The sequence below is a fragment of the Trachypithecus francoisi genome, unplaced genomic scaffold, assembly GCF_009764315.1.
Source record: "Trachypithecus francoisi isolate TF-2019V2 unplaced genomic scaffold, Tfra_2.0 Lachesis_group6, whole genome shotgun sequence".
Lineage (NCBI taxonomy): Eukaryota > Metazoa > Chordata > Mammalia > Primates > Cercopithecidae > Trachypithecus > Trachypithecus francoisi.
Window position 1 is genome coordinate 45,174,280 of NW_022681471.1, and position 18,358 is coordinate 45,192,637.

An 18,358-nucleotide genomic window follows, 5' to 3' on the forward strand; every position below is an offset into this window, starting at 1 on the left:
GAAATGTGAAAACTGAATTTGGCAAAATACAGGGCTCTGGGGATCTTGAGAAGAGAGGTTTCAGTGAGTTGATGAGTATGGAAGCAAGCCTGGAGTGGACTGAAGAATAAATGAGAGATGAGGAGAAGAGAGTGCATGTGTAGAGAATACTTTGGAGAATGTTTGCTGTTGGTGGGTGCAGAATGTAGGGAAGAAGTTGGAGGATAGTAGGATAAATAAGAGTTTATTTGGGGGTTAATAAATGCTAAATCAAGTTCGTATGCTGATAAGAATTATTCAGTGGAGAGGGCAAAAGTCCTTAAGAAGGGAAGAAGTTATGTTGTGGCATAGACTGTTAGATATCCCCTAATATTTCTCTCCCCTTCTTCCACAATAATAAAATTCCAAATTTATAGCTGGCTTCATGGCCTACTAGAATAAAGATTATACTTTCCAGCTTTTCTTGCTACTCAATATAGCCTTGTAACTTTACTATCTCTGGCCAATAAGATGTAACCAGAAGTTATGTCTCCTATCATGTGACAGCTCTTGGGAAACTTTTTTGAAAGATAGATGGCATAATGCCCTTTGTCCCATCATTTTCTCTTTCTCCATCCTACTGCCTGAAATTTGGATGCGATGGTTGGAACTCAAGCTACTATCTTGGACCTTGGCCACACCCAAGGGACATGGTAAGTTGAGATCAGCCTGGTTTCTGAAGACTCTGTTGAGCAGGGTCACCAGATCAACCCTGAACTGCCTACCTTTGGTCTTTCATGTATGAGAGAAATACACTCTCTTGTTTAAGCCACATTATTTTGGACCTCTGTTGCTCTCCTACAAACCTAATGCTAACTGATTGAAATGGGATCCAGTGAACAAGTGGAAGGGATGGTCTTTAACATGGGACAATTCATTTGACATAGCAGAAGGCAAGGGTACAGATGGTAAATGTGGTGGTGGAAAGTGGGAAATTTCCCATTTAATTCTCTTTTTTCTCAATGAGGTGGGAGGTGAGGTCTTCTGCTTAAATGGAGATGGATGCTATAGAAGGTTGTATGTAGAAGAGAGATGGTATAATATAGACTCCTTTATATGTAGGAAGTGGGGAGAAGTCTAAGGATATACCTGTGAGGAACCCTATACTGGATCTGAATTATTTCTTTCTTTATTTCTGGTTGCCCTGTTATCCTGGATCCTTGACCCTATGACCACTTTTTTATTCTTTATTTCCTGCAAAGTACCCTTATTATGATGTTCTCATGGTTCTCACCCTGTACTTCCAAAGCTGTGCCCTCTTTCTTGGTTCCCAGGTAGGATTCCCCTGGGATTTCAGTGCTTTCCTAAAACTGAACTAGATTTGCCAGGCCTTTGCTGGGCTGTACTTGCAATTTTTAACACCCCACCCCCACTCATTCTGCCCATTTACATTTCCAATGTGCCTTGTTGTCCCGCTACCTTTCTTTCTCTTAAGCAAACTCTAGCTGTTAGCTGACACCTTGTCAATTCCTTGTGCCAAAATCCAATTTGTCTATCCTTCAAGGCCCACTCTATGTCCCACCTCCTTCTGGAAGCGTTTCCTAACTATTTCAATCTACTTTGAGTTTTTAGTCATTGAATGAATAAGCTGACACTATTATGTGCCTAGAGTCGATTGATGCCTCTAAAATATCCATACATAAGTATCCATACATTGATCATTCGTATCACATAGTTGAATATTTGTAACATATGGGCTTCTTCTCTAATGCAGCACAGATGACATATGGATGTTTCCTCCCACTCCCCCTACTCCCTCCTTCTTTTCTTGTCCCTTACCCCTTTATTAGGAGCAGACATTTTTGTAAGTAAAAGTAAAGATTCAGAGGATTTTTTCTCCTCCAAAATAAAGCATTAAAGTTGTGCTTCAAAATGAAGTCGTTACTAGCAAGAGAGTTTTATTTTGTACATGTATCACTCTGAAGAATGTGAAGGACCAAAGAGAGTGTTTCTTGGACCATTTACATCAGACTCATTCTGGGAAGCTGGGTAAAAATTAAGATTTCTATGTGCCAAGAGACATATATAAGAATGCTTATGGCAGTATTATTTATAATAGCAAAACAAAACAAAACAAAAGCTAGAAACAACCCAAATGACCACAAACAGGAGAACAGATAAATAAATTGTGGTATATTCATGCAATGGAATACTGTAGAGCAGTGAAAATAAGTCAACTGCAGCTAATGCATTGACATGAATGCATCTCAAAAACAATATTGAATGATAAAGTTGCTAAAGAATATAAACAGTATAACACCATTATACAAAGTCCTCCAACAAGCAAGCTAAACAGGATTTTTTTTTTTGTTTTTTGTTGAGAGACACAATCATATGTGGGAAACACTAAAGAAAGGCGAAGAAGTGATAAGCGTAAAATTTGGTAAAGTTTGCCTCTTTGAAGAAGAGGGGAATGCAGTTGGGAAAGGGTACACAGAAAAATCTTCTATTTCTTAAGCTCAGCGGTCAGTACATGGGAGTTCATTTTATTATTATTATTTAAATTATCCGTACCCTCCTTTGTATGTATACCTCAGAGTAAAAAAAATGAGTGTAGATTTCTACACCCTGCCCAGACCTACTAAACCTGAAATGCAGATTTCTAGGCCCTGGGCAGACCTAGTGCCTGACCTTTAAGGTGAGGTCCTGGAAGCTGCATTTTTATTTGGCATTCTAGGTGGTTCTGAAGTCTAAGAACTACTGACATGAGATGTCTTTAAGAAACTCACAGGATCTAAAGGATCACACACTGCCTTTCCTGATAGAGCCAGGAATCTGGGGCTGAGAAGCAGGCTAGAAAAGGCCCAAGGGTATGTGGGAGAGGAGATAAACTACAGAGATAAACTACAGAGATAAAGATCCCATGCTGTTGCTAGATGCTCTATGTGTGGTGTAGTAGGACCTGAAGTTTTAGAAAAGTCAAGGACTTTTTATATTCTTTGAGCTTTATATTTTAATTCTGATTGGTGATAGAAAAGATTTTCTGGAGAAAGTCTATATCTATACATCCTCCCAGATACTATCAGCAGTAGTAAAGTGTTACATGTGGTTCTTTTTCATCTTACTGCAAGCTCCACTATATATATATATATATTATATATAATATATATAATATATAAGTTTTTATATATTATATATATAAAGTTTTTATATATTATATATATAAAGTTTTTATATATTATATATATAAAGTTTTTATATATATATAAAGTTTTCTGGGACTGTCATAACAAAATACCACAAGTTGAGTGGCTTAAATAACAGAAATGTACCTTTTCATAGTTCTGCAGGTTAGAAGTAAAAGATAAGGTATCTGCAGGGTTGGTTTCTTCTGAGACCTCTCTCCTTGGCTTGCAGATGGCCACCTTCTCTCTATGTCTTCACATGGTCATCTCTGTGCATGTATGTATCTTGTTGCCCCTCTCTGTGTCTTAATGTCTTCTTTCATAAGGACACTAGTCATGTTGAATTAGGTCCCACCCTGGTGACCCCATTTTAACTTAATTACTTCTTTTTTTTTTTTTTTTTTTTTGAGACGGAGTCTCGCTCTGCTGCCCAGGCTGGAGTGCAATGGCCGGATCTCAGCTCCCTGCAAGCTCCGCCTCCCGGGTTTACACCATTCTCCTGCCTCAGCCTCCCGAGTAGCTGGGACTACAGGCGCCCGCCACCTCGCCCGGCTAGTTTTTTGTATTTTTTAGTAGAGACGGGGTTTCACCGTGTTAGCCAGGATGGTCTCAATCTCCTGACCTCGTGATCCACCCGTCTCGGCCTCCCAAAGTGCTGGGATTACAGGCTTGAGCCACCGCGCCCGGCCTTAACTTAATTACTTCTTTAAAGGTCCTATTAGTTGTATTCTGAGGCACTAGGACTTGAAGCTTCAACATATGAATTTGGGAGGGGGAACACAATTCAGTCCATAGCAGTATGGAAGATATATTTTGTTTTTATTGGTTTGTTTTGATACAGCTTTTGTAATAACCTGTATAGAGCTGAGCATACAGTTGGTGCCTAATTCTTATTGACTAATTGATTGATTAGTAACTCAGCTAAAAGATTTGGTGGGGAGAAAGCCATAAAGCAATGAGTTAAATTAATTTATCTTTCTCCAGAGTTGATTGTAGTTGTCTTGTGTTTATCAGATTGACTAACTGATCAGTTATTTTCAATTCTAAATAACCCAGGCATTAAGAATCCACGAGACATTCATTCCAAAACATTATAAAGCATTAAGCTGCTTGAAGCCTGAACTCTTAACAGTTTGACATTTCCTTTAAAAGCTGCTGGAATCCCTCTCTCCAGGAAGCCCAGTCAGAGGGAGCTTAGTGTTTTACTTATCCAAGTCTTTTGCAGCAATGAATTAAACATGTATTGAAAAGGGAGGCATCAAATCTTGCAGCATCCCCCTCTCCCATGCTGAGCTGGTACGTCCAAGGGCAAGGCCAATCAGCCTCGTCATGGAACGGCGGAGGCAGACAGATTTATTGGAGAGGAGGAAACAAGCAAAGAAAACACTTTCCTTGGCAAAGAAAGAGTCTGATTTCTTGGCTCATCATCCCAGACGGAGCTGCTGAGACTGTTCCTTCAGCTCCCACCAGGGCAGGCCTGACTTCTGGGGAACTTACAGGCATGTGGGGACTGGGAATGAGGGAAGGAAGCAGGAAGCAGACTCTGCTGTCACAAGACGTAGAAGGAGGACACAAGGCAAACCTGACCAGATCCCAGTAATAAGCATCAATTCTGCTCACAATACACTTTTAACTTTGCAGAGTGCATTTACATCTATGACTTCATTTCGCCCTCACAACAACCTTAGGAAATAGACAAGATGAGTAACATTTCTCTCTCACCACAGATCATGAAAAAGAAGTCCAGAGAGATGGAGATGTGTACAGCTGGTTGGTGGTAGACCTGGGGCTAGAATCCAAGGCTCTGGACTCACAATTCAGGGTTCTTTCAACTACGCAAAACAGATGACTCTCCTTGGGATAAGAATTAATGTAATTTTCCCACTACCTAGATTTTATACAGGGAGGCGGAGGGGAGGATTTGCATCACTGACTTTTAGAATTGGAAAGTAAACTTTAAAATCATTAGAAGACAGTACAAGAATTCAGGAAAAGACCCAACAGGCTCCAGAGGTCTATTATTTTCCATAGGCCACTTTGTAAAACTACCTCTGTAAGCTTGCCTTGCTTCTGCCTCTTCTGCAACATCCAGCTCAAATACTGGCACATGAGACCTCCCTATATCAAGCTCTGCTTATGTCTCTGGCCTCCTCATTCTCTAGGTCTCCTCACTTTTCTGGGTCTCCACTATTGTCCCATGATTCAGCCAAAAGGAACAGTTACTGGAACATGCTGAACTGTTTCCCACCTCCAAGCCTTCTAACACCTGCTCTTCTACCTCACAGCAACCTTCAGTCTCGTGATTCCTCCATTCTCCTACTCTGTTAGTCCCTTCGCATTCCCTCTTCCTTCCATACCAAACAGGAACCTATAGCTGAGCACCCAAATCCCTGCTCAGCTTCCCCTCCCTTTGCTGGCACCCTATGCTTCTGCCACATCCACCCACCCAAACCCCAACTGTGGAATCACACAACACTACCTTCTCTGCTCCTACATTTGAACAGTTAAGAACTACTGGATGCAAATCCCACAATCATGGAGACCATGGCCTTTACAAATTTCAGCCCCACTCATCAATCCTCTCACTTGTCCTTGGTCCAGCCCCTCTCACAATCCTCTCAATGACTCTTCCAAACTTTTTACTTCTTTCCTCAAGCCCGTTACTTGACCCTGCTTCCCTCACTCTTGGCAGGAAACTTTGCCTCCTACCTCATTGAGAAAATTGAGGTCAGCAGATAGATCTCTGTAACTTCCCACTTCCACCAACTACTATCTTATCTTCATACAGACCCATCCTTCCTTTTTTCTCCTCAATTTTCAGAAGGTAAGCTGCCGTCTTTCTGTTTAAGGCCACACCTTTAACTAAGCTAGGTCTTGGACCCTCCAGGATCTTGCTCGGTCAGATGACTTTTCTCTCTCTCTCTCTCTCTCTCTCAACTCAACTATGTTTTTCCTCTAAGCCTAAAAACTCAAGCCTCTCTTATAAAAAAGTAAGCAACAGAAAATCACAACAAAGCAAACACAAAGCAAAACATTTTGGGGCTCTTGGTCCCCTCTAGCTAATATTCAGTCTCTTTTCCTCTCCTCCACATGTAATTTTCTCAGAAGAGTATTCTACATTGGCTAGCTCCACATTCTTACTTTACATTCGCTTCTTAACCAACTGCAGTTTAGTTTGTCTCTCGCCTACCACTCTGCTAAATGCACTCACCAAAATTACCAGCTACCTACTGATGTCCAGACCAGTGGGCACTGCTCAGAGTCCTTATCAGACCTCTCTGCAGTTTTTGACACTTCTGATCACTCTCTCTTTAAAGAAAAACAAACAAGATATCTTGACTTCCACGTCCCCTCATCTCTTGGTAGTACCCTATGTCCATCCCTCTGTATGTGTATGGGTCCCGTTTCCTCTAGTTACCTGTTCACTGTTAGTATTCCCCACTGCTGTCCTTAACTCACTGCCTTTATCATGCGCTAGTTTCTCCTTGAGTGATTTCATGTGGGTGACTTCTCTTTTGGTTGGAAAAAAAAACTCACTCAAACTATCCTCAGATGGCTGAGGTTTCATTTGACACTACACCAACTGAGATGAGAACACTTATCAGATATTGAAGCAGTCTCGAGAATAAAAAGTCTTTTTTCCTTGGGCCATGTGCTCACTTTCTTTGTCTCTCTCTTGTTATCTTTTTCTCCTGTGTCCACTCCATTCTTCTGCCACCAAATATCCTTGCTTTCCTATCATTTCCGTCCCATTCTTACCTCGACTTCAAATGGTCTCTGCTTGTCATGTCCCAATTTTCAATAATCTTCCAGTTTTGACTCCCATTGTTAACTGGCCTGGAGTCTCTGTAGTTCTTAGCTCAAAATTCTGAGACAAGGATTCTAAATAACCCAGTTGATCTTTTTCACCAGATCTATATCACCAGGCTCTGGTCAACTTACAGACTGGCTGCCCTTGGGTCAGTGACCTAGCAGATTTCCATCAGCTGTAGCCAAGTCAGATAGGATGGATTGTGTAGAACAAACTATGGCTGCATGGGCAATAGTCAGTGCATGCAGCAAGTTCCCTTAGAAATGGTATGATCAAGGCAGGCTATGACTAATACCCTTAGTATAATCTCAAATCTAAATCTTTAGCACACATCCTCCCCGTAGCTTTAAACTATTCAAATTGGGTGCTAGGTATCTTCCCTTGTATGCTTCACAGGCACCTTCAACTCATCATGTCCAAAAGAGAATTGTCCATTTTCCACTAAACTAGCACTGCCTCCTGAATTCTCTATCATAGTTGATGGCACCACTATTCATCTTCATTAGTGCTATTATTATTATTATCTACATAGCTACCCAAGATAAAGATCTGGATGTCATTATTGATAGCTCCTTCACACATATTGTATTAGTCTGTTTTCACACTACTATAAAGATATTATCTGAGACTGGGTAATTTATAAACAAAGGAGTTTTAATTGACTCACAGTTCCTCATGGTTGGGGAAGCCTAAGAAAATTTACAGTCAAGGCAGAAGGGGAAGCAGGCACGTCTTACAAGGTGGCAAGTGAAAGAGTGAGCAAGAAGAGGGAAAACTGCCTTATAAAACCATCAGATCTCATGAGAACTCACTCATTATCAGGAGAACACCATGGGGGAAACAGCCCTCATGATCCAATTCCCTCCCTCTCTCAACAGGTGGAGATTACAGATCCCTCGACATGCGGGATCACAATTCAAGATGAGATTTGGGTGAGGACACAGAGCTAAACCATATCACATATTCATATCCAATTGATCACAAAGCTCTGCCAATTTTACCTCCTAATTTTTTTTCTTAATTCAGTTCCCTCCTTTCCAAAACTACTGCTCCAGTTTAAGCCACCATCATCTCACTTGAAAAGCAGCAAAAACCTCCCAAAGGGATTGCCCTTTTCTGGTCTTGTCCCCCTATAACCCATCCCTCACAGACTGATAAAGTTATCTGTATTTCTAAAAACATACATGACGATTCTTTATTGCTGTTTTAGATCTCTCAATGACCCTCTATCACAGGGGTCCCTATCGCCTGTTAGGAACTGGGCCACACAGCAGGAGGTGAGCTGCAGGCCAGTGACCATTACTGCCTAAGCTCCATCTCCTGTCAGATCACCAGGTGCATTAGATTCTCATCATGAATGCTATTGTGAACTGCACATATGGGGGATCTGGGTTGCATGCTTCTTATGAGACTCTAATGCCTGATGAGCTTCTGAGGTGGAACAGCTTCATCCTGAAACCATCCCTGCACACCACATCTGTGGAAAATTGTCTTCCATGAAACCGGTCCCTGGTGCCAAAAAGGTTGGGGACCACTGTTCTATCATCTACTGGATAAAGACTAAGCTCTTAAAATAACATACAAGGGCCTGCTCTTCCTTCTGCTCCAGCTGATCTGATGCCATGACTTACCTTCCATTTTGCATCCCAGCATCACCACATTGCTTGTTCCCTTCACTCAGCATGCTGTGTCTTGCTTCTATGTCTTTGCTTATGTTGATCCCCTCTTCTTGTAATACCTTCCTCCCAGTCCTTCTCTCACACAACCTCTGCCAGGATAATTCAGATTCTGTTCAGGTATAACTTCATCCAGGAAACTTCCCCTGTCTTCTCCCATTTCCAGTCTCAATAAGGCATGTTCTCCTGATATCCTGGTTTTATTTCTGCCATCACATAACTTACCTACAATTTTTTTTTAGTTCTTTAGAGAGTAGAGCCTGTGTCTCACTCATCTATAGATTTCCAACACCTAGCATAGGTCCTGGCACACAGTAGGGGTAAAATTTTTGTTGGAATGTATATTAGTCCATTTTCATGCTGCTGATAAAGACATTCCTGAGACTGGGCAATTTACAAAAGAAAGAGGATTAATGGACTTACAGTTCCACATGGATGGGGAAGCCTCACAATCACGGCAGAAGGCAAGGAGGAGCAAGTCACGTCTTACGTGGGTGGCAGCAGGCAAAGAGAGAGAGCTTATGCAGAGAAACTCCCATTTTTAAAACCATCAGATCTCATGAGACTTATCACTATCACAAGAACAACAGAGGAAAGACCCACCCCAGTGATTCAATCACCTCCCACAAGGTTCTTCCCACAACACATGGGAATTCAAGATGAGATTTGGGTGGGGACACAGACAAACCATATCAGAATGCATGAAAGAAGAAGGAGGAGAAAGGAAGCTGAGGCAAAAACAGATAGGCCAGTGAGACAAAGAAGAGAAAGACAGACAGTGGATAGAGGAGATGGGAGAGGAGAGGAGAGGAGAGGAGGGGTGGGGGAGGAGAGAGAGAGAGAGAGAGAGAGAGAGGCTGTGCTGAAATAAACTTTAATATAACTCAGAGTAACTAGCTAGAGGTCTGGGACCTGATTCGACCGCCTTTCCTCTCCCCTAGAATCACAAAGACTGGCAGAGCCACGTCAAGGGCTGGGCACAAAAAACTCCAGAGACAACTGGAAATGCAATCTAAAGGATCATCTGCTTGGCCGGCTGTAGCAAAAGGGCAGCAGATTGTAAGAGGATGAGGTCCTGCTGGGCTGCTGGAACCAGGGATGAGAGAACCACCAGTTATTAGTAACCATAACTGGGCTGTGGGGGCCCAGAGAGGGGACTGACTCCACTGGGCTAAGATTCCAATTTTCTTTTTTTTTTTTTTTTGAGACGGAGTCTGGCTCTGCCGCCCAGGCTGGAGTGCAGTGGCCGGATCTCAGCTCACTGCAAGCCCCGCCTCCTGGGTTTACGCCATTCTCCTGCCTCAGCCTCCCAAGTAGCTGGGACTACAGGCGCCCGCCTCGTCGCCCAGCTAGTTTTTTGTAGTTTTTAGTAGAGACGGGGTTTCACCGAATTAGCCAGGATGGTCTCGATCTCCTGACCTCGTGATCCGCCCGTCTCGGCCTCCCAAAGTGCTGGGATTACAGGCTTGAGCCACCGCGCCCGGCCAGATTCCAATTTTCAAACAAGCCATTACTTCACATATCTGTGGGTAATGATGCAGTTCCCAGAATGAAACCAGAGTCCTATCAACCAGTCCCAGGGTCTTGGCTTCACTAACCACATAGAGAAAAGACAACTGGTAAGGGTTTTGAAATAAGGGGCTGAAAGGCTACAAATTATGACAGTGTGGCCTGGACTCAAGGAAGCCCAATCCTAGTAGAAGCAGAAAGAAGGCATGCCACCCTGAACAGACTGCTCCTCCATCCTCCTGTCACCCCCAAACCACTCCCAGACCAGGCTTCTCCATTTCTGTCAAGGGTGTCAATAGCCTTTCAGTCACTAGTCTCTTCCTCACTAATTATCTTTAATTAGTCAAGACTTGCTTATTCTTTCCACAAAATTTCTTTCTGCCTTTCCCAGTTAAGTTCCTATCCCCTCCCACACAGGCTAACATAGCTGCCTCCTAAAGCCCAAAGTCTTCAGTGGCTCAATGTTATCCAACAAATGAAGTCCACACTGCTGATCCCAAGCCTTCTTTCCAATTATGTTTCTTACCATCCCAGCATGAACTTTTTATCCTTTCCCATCTTGGAACTCACCCTTCTCTGAAACCCCCACCGCTGTGCTGTCCTACATCTGTGCTTGACTGAAGGATTCCTTCCACCTAGCATGCTTCTTACCAATCTCTCCCTCTGGCACAGTATAGGCAAGTAGTGGTAAGTCCATACGCAGAGTCAAGTCCAGGCCCCCTCACTTACTTTCAGGGCAATATTGGGCAAGTTATGTTGGCCCCCCACCAAGTTTCAGTTTCCTCATACTTAAATAGGGATAAACCCAACACCAGAGTATTGTAAGAAATACAAACATTTATAAAAAGATGATTCAGTCTTATTGCAAATGACAAAAAAACAACTCTAGCTGTGTTCAGATGAGTGATTTATTGAAAGAATAGCAAATTGTTCACAGAATCAGTTTTCCAGTTCATAAAATGGTTAGGCACTATGGTGACCCTTAACTAGCTCGGGGTCAGCGTAGCTAAAATGCCACCACTGATGCTACCATGTCACTGGCACCATCCATAGACTTCTGACTCATCTCTGTCTTTCTGCTACTCCTCTAAGATTCAAAATCCTGGACAGAAACATCAACTTGGCCAAACACATTGCATGTGCCTGTGTTCTAGGAGCCAAGGAGCTAGAAGACAGACTATCTGCCTCCTCTGCTTCCGGTATATATACATAGCCTGGCTCCTGGCATTTGGCTAAGTGCTCAGTAAATGGTAGCTTTCATGTTAAATGATAGCTTTCACTATCCTTTAAGGTCAACTCAATAACAATAGTAATATCCACAGTTTTAAATATCCTTAAATGTTTATTATCTCACGTGATCCTCCCAAGCACCTTGTCAGGTAGAAGGTGGTCAGCTGGGGCAGAACTTATTTGCCCTAGGATACATCACTAGTAGTGACAGGCTGAAACTCAGGTCTTCGGTCCCTAAATACTATAACAGTAAAATTTGCCTGGTGATTACTATGTGCCAAGCATTGTTTTAAGAGTTCTGTGTGTATTAACTCATCAAATCCTAATATAACCATATGAGGTAGGTATTATATTTAGTCCCATTTTATAGATGGAGTAACTGAGCAACAGAGAGGTTTAGTAATTTACTAAAGTCATTTAGCTACTAAGAAGTACCAGATTCCAAACCCAGACAATGTAGCCTCAGAGAACATCTTAACTGCAATACCTAGGCAGTCTGATTTCAGAGTCTAAGTTCTTAACTGCTACATCATATTGCATTGCAAGTCTTAGATCTTTTGTTTTTAATGCAGAATAATGTTTCTCCTCCTTCATTGACATCCAAAAGCCCCAACAAGAAGTGATGCCACACTCCTAGTTCATCTCTAACCTTACAGGTAGATATGTACCAGTTATAAGACTTTAAGCTCATTAGGGCAGGGTGCTATATACCTTACAGCACCTCAGAAACTGTTCAGTGAGGAGTAAATGAAGGAAGGTAAAAGAGAAATGAATTAAACTATGAAGAAATGGACAGTGGGCCTGGGGTGAGGGTGTGAGGAGGAGCACAATATTAGATGCCCAGATGATTCAGGCTCAGGGGTGGGTCTGAGGTTATCCCAGGCATTCCAAGGCTGACCTGGAGTCCAAGGTTTACCTATGATTGGACCCTGCCTTAGTTTGCTAAGGTTGCCACAGCAAAATACCAAGGACTGGATGGCTTAAACAACAAAAATTGATTTTCTCATGGTTCTGGAGGGTAGATGTCCAAGACCAAAGTGCTGGCAGAGTTGGTTTCCTCTGAGGCTGCTCTCCTTGGCTTGCAGATGGCTGCCCTCTTGCTGCCCTCTGTGCCTGCATGCCCCTGCTGTCTCTTATGTGCCCAAATTTCCTCATCTTATAAGAACACCAGTCAGATTGGATTAAGGCTCACCTAATGGCCTCATTTTAACTTAATTATCTCTTTAAAAACCGTACCTCTATATACAGTCACATTCTGAAGTACTGGGGGTTAGTGCTTCAACATGTGCATTTTAGAGGGACATAATTCAGCCCATAACAGACTCCAACCCTCATCTTCCCTCGGCTTTCTCCCAACAGTGGTAGGTGGGAAACGGTGTGAAGCTGGCTTAGTCTCCCAGGGTAGGTAAACAAGAACCTGAGTGACTCCACACATTTACCTCCACCTAGAAGTGAGTAGAGAGTATCTTTTGAGACTGGACTTAAGGTTGAACAGGACAATGCTGGCTCTTAGTGCTTCTCTTCCAGATATATACAAAATGAAATTTGTGCCATATGGCTTTTAATATTCCACATGGGTGCTGTCTATTTAGTTAATAAAAGAAAACCCTCATAGCTGTCCTTTGCTAAGTGAGCTATTATAACATCTGTTTGAACCCCCCCCCCACACACAAGTAATTAAATAAGCACAGTGTCCTTTGGGTATGAAGCAGGGAAGTCCTAGTTGCACTCTCAAAGTTCTCCAGCTGTACAGTTCCCAATGTCCCAGAGTCCTTGTTCATTTAGCAACTGTTTCCTCAGGACCTACTACTGACCAGGCCTGGGGCAGGGGTGGCAACAGAGACAGAGACAAGGCATAGTTCTAGCCCTTAAGGAGCATACAGTTTAGTGGCAGAGAAAGACAAGTTGCCAGACCATGGCAGTATGGTAGGACCAGCACTATGACAGAGGGAGGCACGGGGAGCTGTGCACGCAGAGAGGGCCACTCAGCTGGCTTTAGGGGCCAGAGCGGGCTTCCTAGAGGAGGAGAAGATGCAAGAGCTCAGTCTAGAAAAAGAATAAGTTAGTAAGTTAAAGAAGGGACAGGCTGGGGTAGGGAGGTCACTAGATGCTGCAAGCCGGGAGATCGTGTTGCACAAACCCAGGGGGTGCCATTCACACTCTGGTGTATGAAGTAAACAGTGCTCCCTGGAGTTGTGGTACTTAGTGACCCAAAGGAACTAGTCTCCCATATTTCCAGAAAATCCTCAAGAAGTTAGGCTGAAAATGTGGGCAAGGTCATATGATAAAGGCAAAGAAGAAGTCTTTAGGAGGGGGCTGCAGCAGAAAGGACGGGAGTGGGAATGGACACATAGATTCCGACAAAGATAAAGTCTGAGCCCTCCACTGAAAGCATTTAAAAATGCCACCAGGACCTGTAAAAAGTGCTAGGACTTGGCTGGTGAAAGGTAAGGCTATCAGGAGGTAAAGCTAGAGAATGCTGGAACCTCACTCCCAGGAATACTAATAGACTTGGCTCATGCCTATCAAAACCAGGCAAAACATTCACACTTAGTCTCATATTTTACAATGTGGAGTTGCTCATTTTCATAAGCTCATTTTCAATAAGTGATAGTCCTGGGCAAGATTGCAAGATAAATTCATACTGCCTTGTGTAGTCTACATAAAGTTTTGTTATTCATTTTTTTTCATCTGAGCCTCATAATAAGTCCATGATAACTCCATGAGACAAGTAGAACAGGGATTGCCATTCTCATCTGGCATATGAAGAAACCAAGGCCCAGAAAAGTTGGGTTACCCAAAATCAGCCATCCCTTAAGTGGAACAGCCAAGCTAGATCTCAGGCCCTTGGAGATCTGGTCCGTGCTGTTTCCTCTAGGCCGTGGAAAAAGGCTTGCCTTTAACAAACTTCCCACCTGTTCCCTTGCCCGTGCTTCCTGCACTGCCTTGGTGCACCCCACTCCTTATAAGCACCCCTTGGAAACTTCTGCTTTTCCTCTGTCTCTCAGGTCTACCTTTTCTAGGCCACAGCCCATTCTTCATGCCTAGCCTTTCTCTTATCTCAAGAACCTATTCATGCAGAGGAGCTCTTTTGACAGTTCTATCCACGTGGAGTTCGGAGTTGAGGTGTGGAGAACCTATCCACTGACATCATTTACTAATTCTTTCCAAGAAGTTTGGGAAATGATTGTTATCCCTTTAATTTCATAATGCTTTAATCCAAAGGATAGATCCAATGGTGGGAATTGTAGCATTTTGAAGCAACTTTGAAGCACCTTGACATAATATCATGTAACTGCCCCCACCCTCCCATCCCTAACACACACAAACACTTCAGGGACCTCACCTGGATGAGCTAACAAGCTACTCGTCTAGTCCTTTGTGCATAGGTGAGACAAGTGCCTTCTTCCCTCTGAACTCTGTGCACCCAGAGAACATATCTTCTTGATTCACTGCAGAAGGCTGACACCTGTGGCCGGCTGGCACCAAGAGGAAGGACTCCCAGGGACAGCAGCTTGTAGTGAGCTAACAGAATACCTGCCTGGTCTACAGCTCTCTTCACCCTATCATAAGTTTCTCCTGCTTGTCCCGTCATCCCTCATGGTAGCTGGGACTTCCCCTTTCATAACTGAGAGATGCTCTGAGATTTTTGTCAGGTAAGAACCAGGAGGCAGGCCGCCCAGATTTGCCAAGATGGGAAAACAGAAACCACTGAGCCCGCATGCTCTGTGCCGAGCCAAGGCCTATGTCCTGTGGCAGGTCCACTCGAGCCCCTGAGGAGACTCCAGGAAGAGAAAGACAGGGAGAGTTCCTTTTAAACAAACAAAACTCAAACAGGAGAGTGGCTTTCTTTAGGAAGGCCTTATGCTTGGCATTGAGTTGGATAGCGGTGTGGAGCCCCAGGGGTTCATCTTGGTCTCTGTGATAGTTTCCTTCCAAGTGGGAAAAGGGAAGGGGCGCACACAGACCTGGTTGGGGCACAAGGGTGCTGAGAGGGAAGTAAAGGAGACTAGCATTTTGCTCTTGTCATCTCCCTCAGACTAGCAGGTACACAGGGTGAGCTCTGACATCTCCCCCAGCAAGCCTTTGCCTCTGTTTTCAGGGCACACCTTTGCCCACTTGGCTCTCATGCAGCCATGGCTCTGGCTGGGGAGGGAAGTCCTTTATCAGGCCACACTTTCAGACCTTAGGTCTGAGACCCTGGCTTTGCTCTGCCCTCCCGGGCTTTACCCACAAAGCTCTCTTGAGGCCCTGGTGTCTCCTATGCATGCCCGCAGCCAGCCCTGCCATGTCCCACTCTTCTCCTTCCTCAGCGAGGGCTCCTCAGCTGAATCATGCCCAAGCCCCATCCCCTGTCCCCTTCACTATAAAAAAGCCTAATTGAGCTCCCTGGATCTGTTTCGATCTCTAATTTATCTGCCAGCTGGGGAGTAGGCCTCCCCACTTCTGCCCCTTATTTTCTTTATTTTCTGAAATCCTTGAGTCTTCACAACTGGAACTGAAATCAGAGCTGTAAAACACACCATGCCAGTGGATGTCATGAAACTGGTTCAAATCTCTGTTCAAAATGCTTGTTTGTATTATAGTCCAAGTGTTCTGTGTTGTGTGCCAAGGCTTTTACCAGTAGCAACAAGCCATTGGAAAAGTAAGTATCAAGTACAAATCAACTTGGACCAGCCACAGGTCTCATTCAAAACGAATGGACAGAACAGACAAATCCAAAGAGAAGAGTGGAAAGGGAGTTTCGCCTAATTAGGAAGCACAGCTTTCTAGATCCTCTCATCAGCAAGTCTTTGTCTTACTTTTTATCTCCTGTGTAGTAAAGAAGAAGTAACTGATTTGTTTTTCTAAGACCACCAGAGCGAGCACAAAAGAACCAGCGAGTAGGCAAGGCTAAAAGCAAAACTGCAAATTTATTCTTTGGTCATCTAGCTCCAGAGAAAAAGGTATGGGGGTGAAGTCTGTTGGCCTCCAGCAAAGGAGGCCGAGAGAGTCACCCAGTAGAGCTCTCGGGCAGAGTTCCTAATGCAGTCCCGACAAAGGTAGGGGCTGAGGAAGCCGCCCCGTGCATCTGCCCGGAGTGGCTTTTCTAGGAGTGGAAGGGCAATAGGCGGGGCACGGACGCGTCAGGGGAGGGGGGGGGGAAGGCGCCGCAGGTGCCACCAGGTAAATCTTGATCTCTTCGGATTGACATCACCTGGCGCATGCCTGGTTGGTCTGCACCTTCCCGAGCGCCAGCTGCATCCTCGCGCACACGGGGAAAAGTTGGCGATGAAAAACCCGGAAATGCACCATCTTGCCTCCGTTCGTCAAAACAGTAACCAGAGAATGGGAAGGTTTAAAAAGCCTTTTTTTTTCTATTTTGAGACAGAGTCTCGCTCTGTTGCCCAGGCTGGAGTGCAGTTGTAATCATGGTTTACTGCAGCCTTAACCTCCTGGGCTCAAGCAATCCTTCCGCCTCAGCCTCCTGGGTAGCTGGGACTACAGGTGCATGCCACCACACTCAGCTTATTTATTTATTTATTTATTTATTTATTTATTTGTGCAGACAGGAGTGTCTCACTATGTCGCCCAGGCTGCTCTCAAACTCCTGGCCTCAAATGATTCTCCTGCCTTGGCCTCACACAGTGATGGAATTACAGGCATGAGCCACAGCACCTGGCCTAAAAAGCAAATTAAGTTAAATTCGTTTGCAAAGTCTAGACCAGTAGTTTTCAGACTTGAGCCTGTATCAGAATCACCTGTAGTAAATCCGGGGCGGGGCCTGAGAATTTGTGTTTCTAACATTGTTAAGGGATCTTTGGGGTGTTGTTTTTCTGGCTGGAAACCTCTGTGGCCAGTGGCGCCTTTGCCCGAATTTTGCTTGGGCCTGATGGGCTTGTTTCATCCACTTGGCCTGGCAGGGGCGCTCAGCTCATGCTACCAGCCTGGGCCCCATGCTTGCCAAGGACGAGTCAGGTGTGGAGTGGTGAAGAGTATGTGAGCGAGCATGGGGTCCAGCCACCGTGCAGTCAGACATGCCGGCTGCTGCAGTGGAGTGGGCAGCTCCAGGTGCCAGCATGGGTGCCAGCTCTCTGCAAAACCATGGCAGACCTGGTGCACTACAAGCAGCTTCCATGCCTGGCACCAGGGAACAGGTTGGCACCTGGAAGCTTGGAGATGCCAGGAACCACAGGGCCCCAAAGAGGGAGTCACAGCCCTGGTTTTGGGAGCTCCCAGGTCTGGGCTCCCTGAAGGGCTGTAGCTCTTCTTTCTTTCTCTTCTTCCGCAACATAGTGAGCAAGGGACATGTCTCAGCCCTGTTTGTGTTGGTCTCGCTATCCAGCAGGTCCCGCTATTCATTCTTGTCCTGCAGGAAGAATGAGGTACACAGACAAGTGAAAGGTGGACAAAATGAAGAGGTGCTTTATTGAGCAATAGAACAGCTCAGAGGAGACCTGCAGGGGGCAGCTCCTTTCCGCAGACAGGGTGTCCCATCAAGTATTTAGCTCCTAGCAGAGAGGGTAGCTCCTCTCTGCAAGCAGGTCGTCCCCACAGGTGTTCAGCTCCCAGCAGAGAGAGTAGCTTCTCTCGGCAGCTGGTTGTCCCATCGTCTCTTCTTCCTCTGCTCTTCTCTGGCTGATCCCAGGGCTTTCATGGGCCTCAGAGGGGAGGAAGTGCACACCGATTGGCCCATGGGTGACCATAGGCGGGCCCGGAGAAAGCATCCCAAGTCCCTACTCTGGTCTGCGGTACGGGCAGCCCGGCCCCCAGCCTTCAGGCACACCCTGGCCTGAAGGTGGGGCCTCACTGGGGACCCGCCCCCTTCAGCCCAGAAGCGGGTGGGCCTTCTGCCGCTGTCCATGGTGCCTAGACTGCTTACGCCAAGGGGCACCTGCAGGCCAGCGCGGAGCTGCTCTCAGCCCTGACCTTGGCTTCCCCTTCTGTCCGCATCAGCACCCACATTCTGGAGAAGTCTGAGGCAGCAGGGCGCTGGCATGTCAGCACTG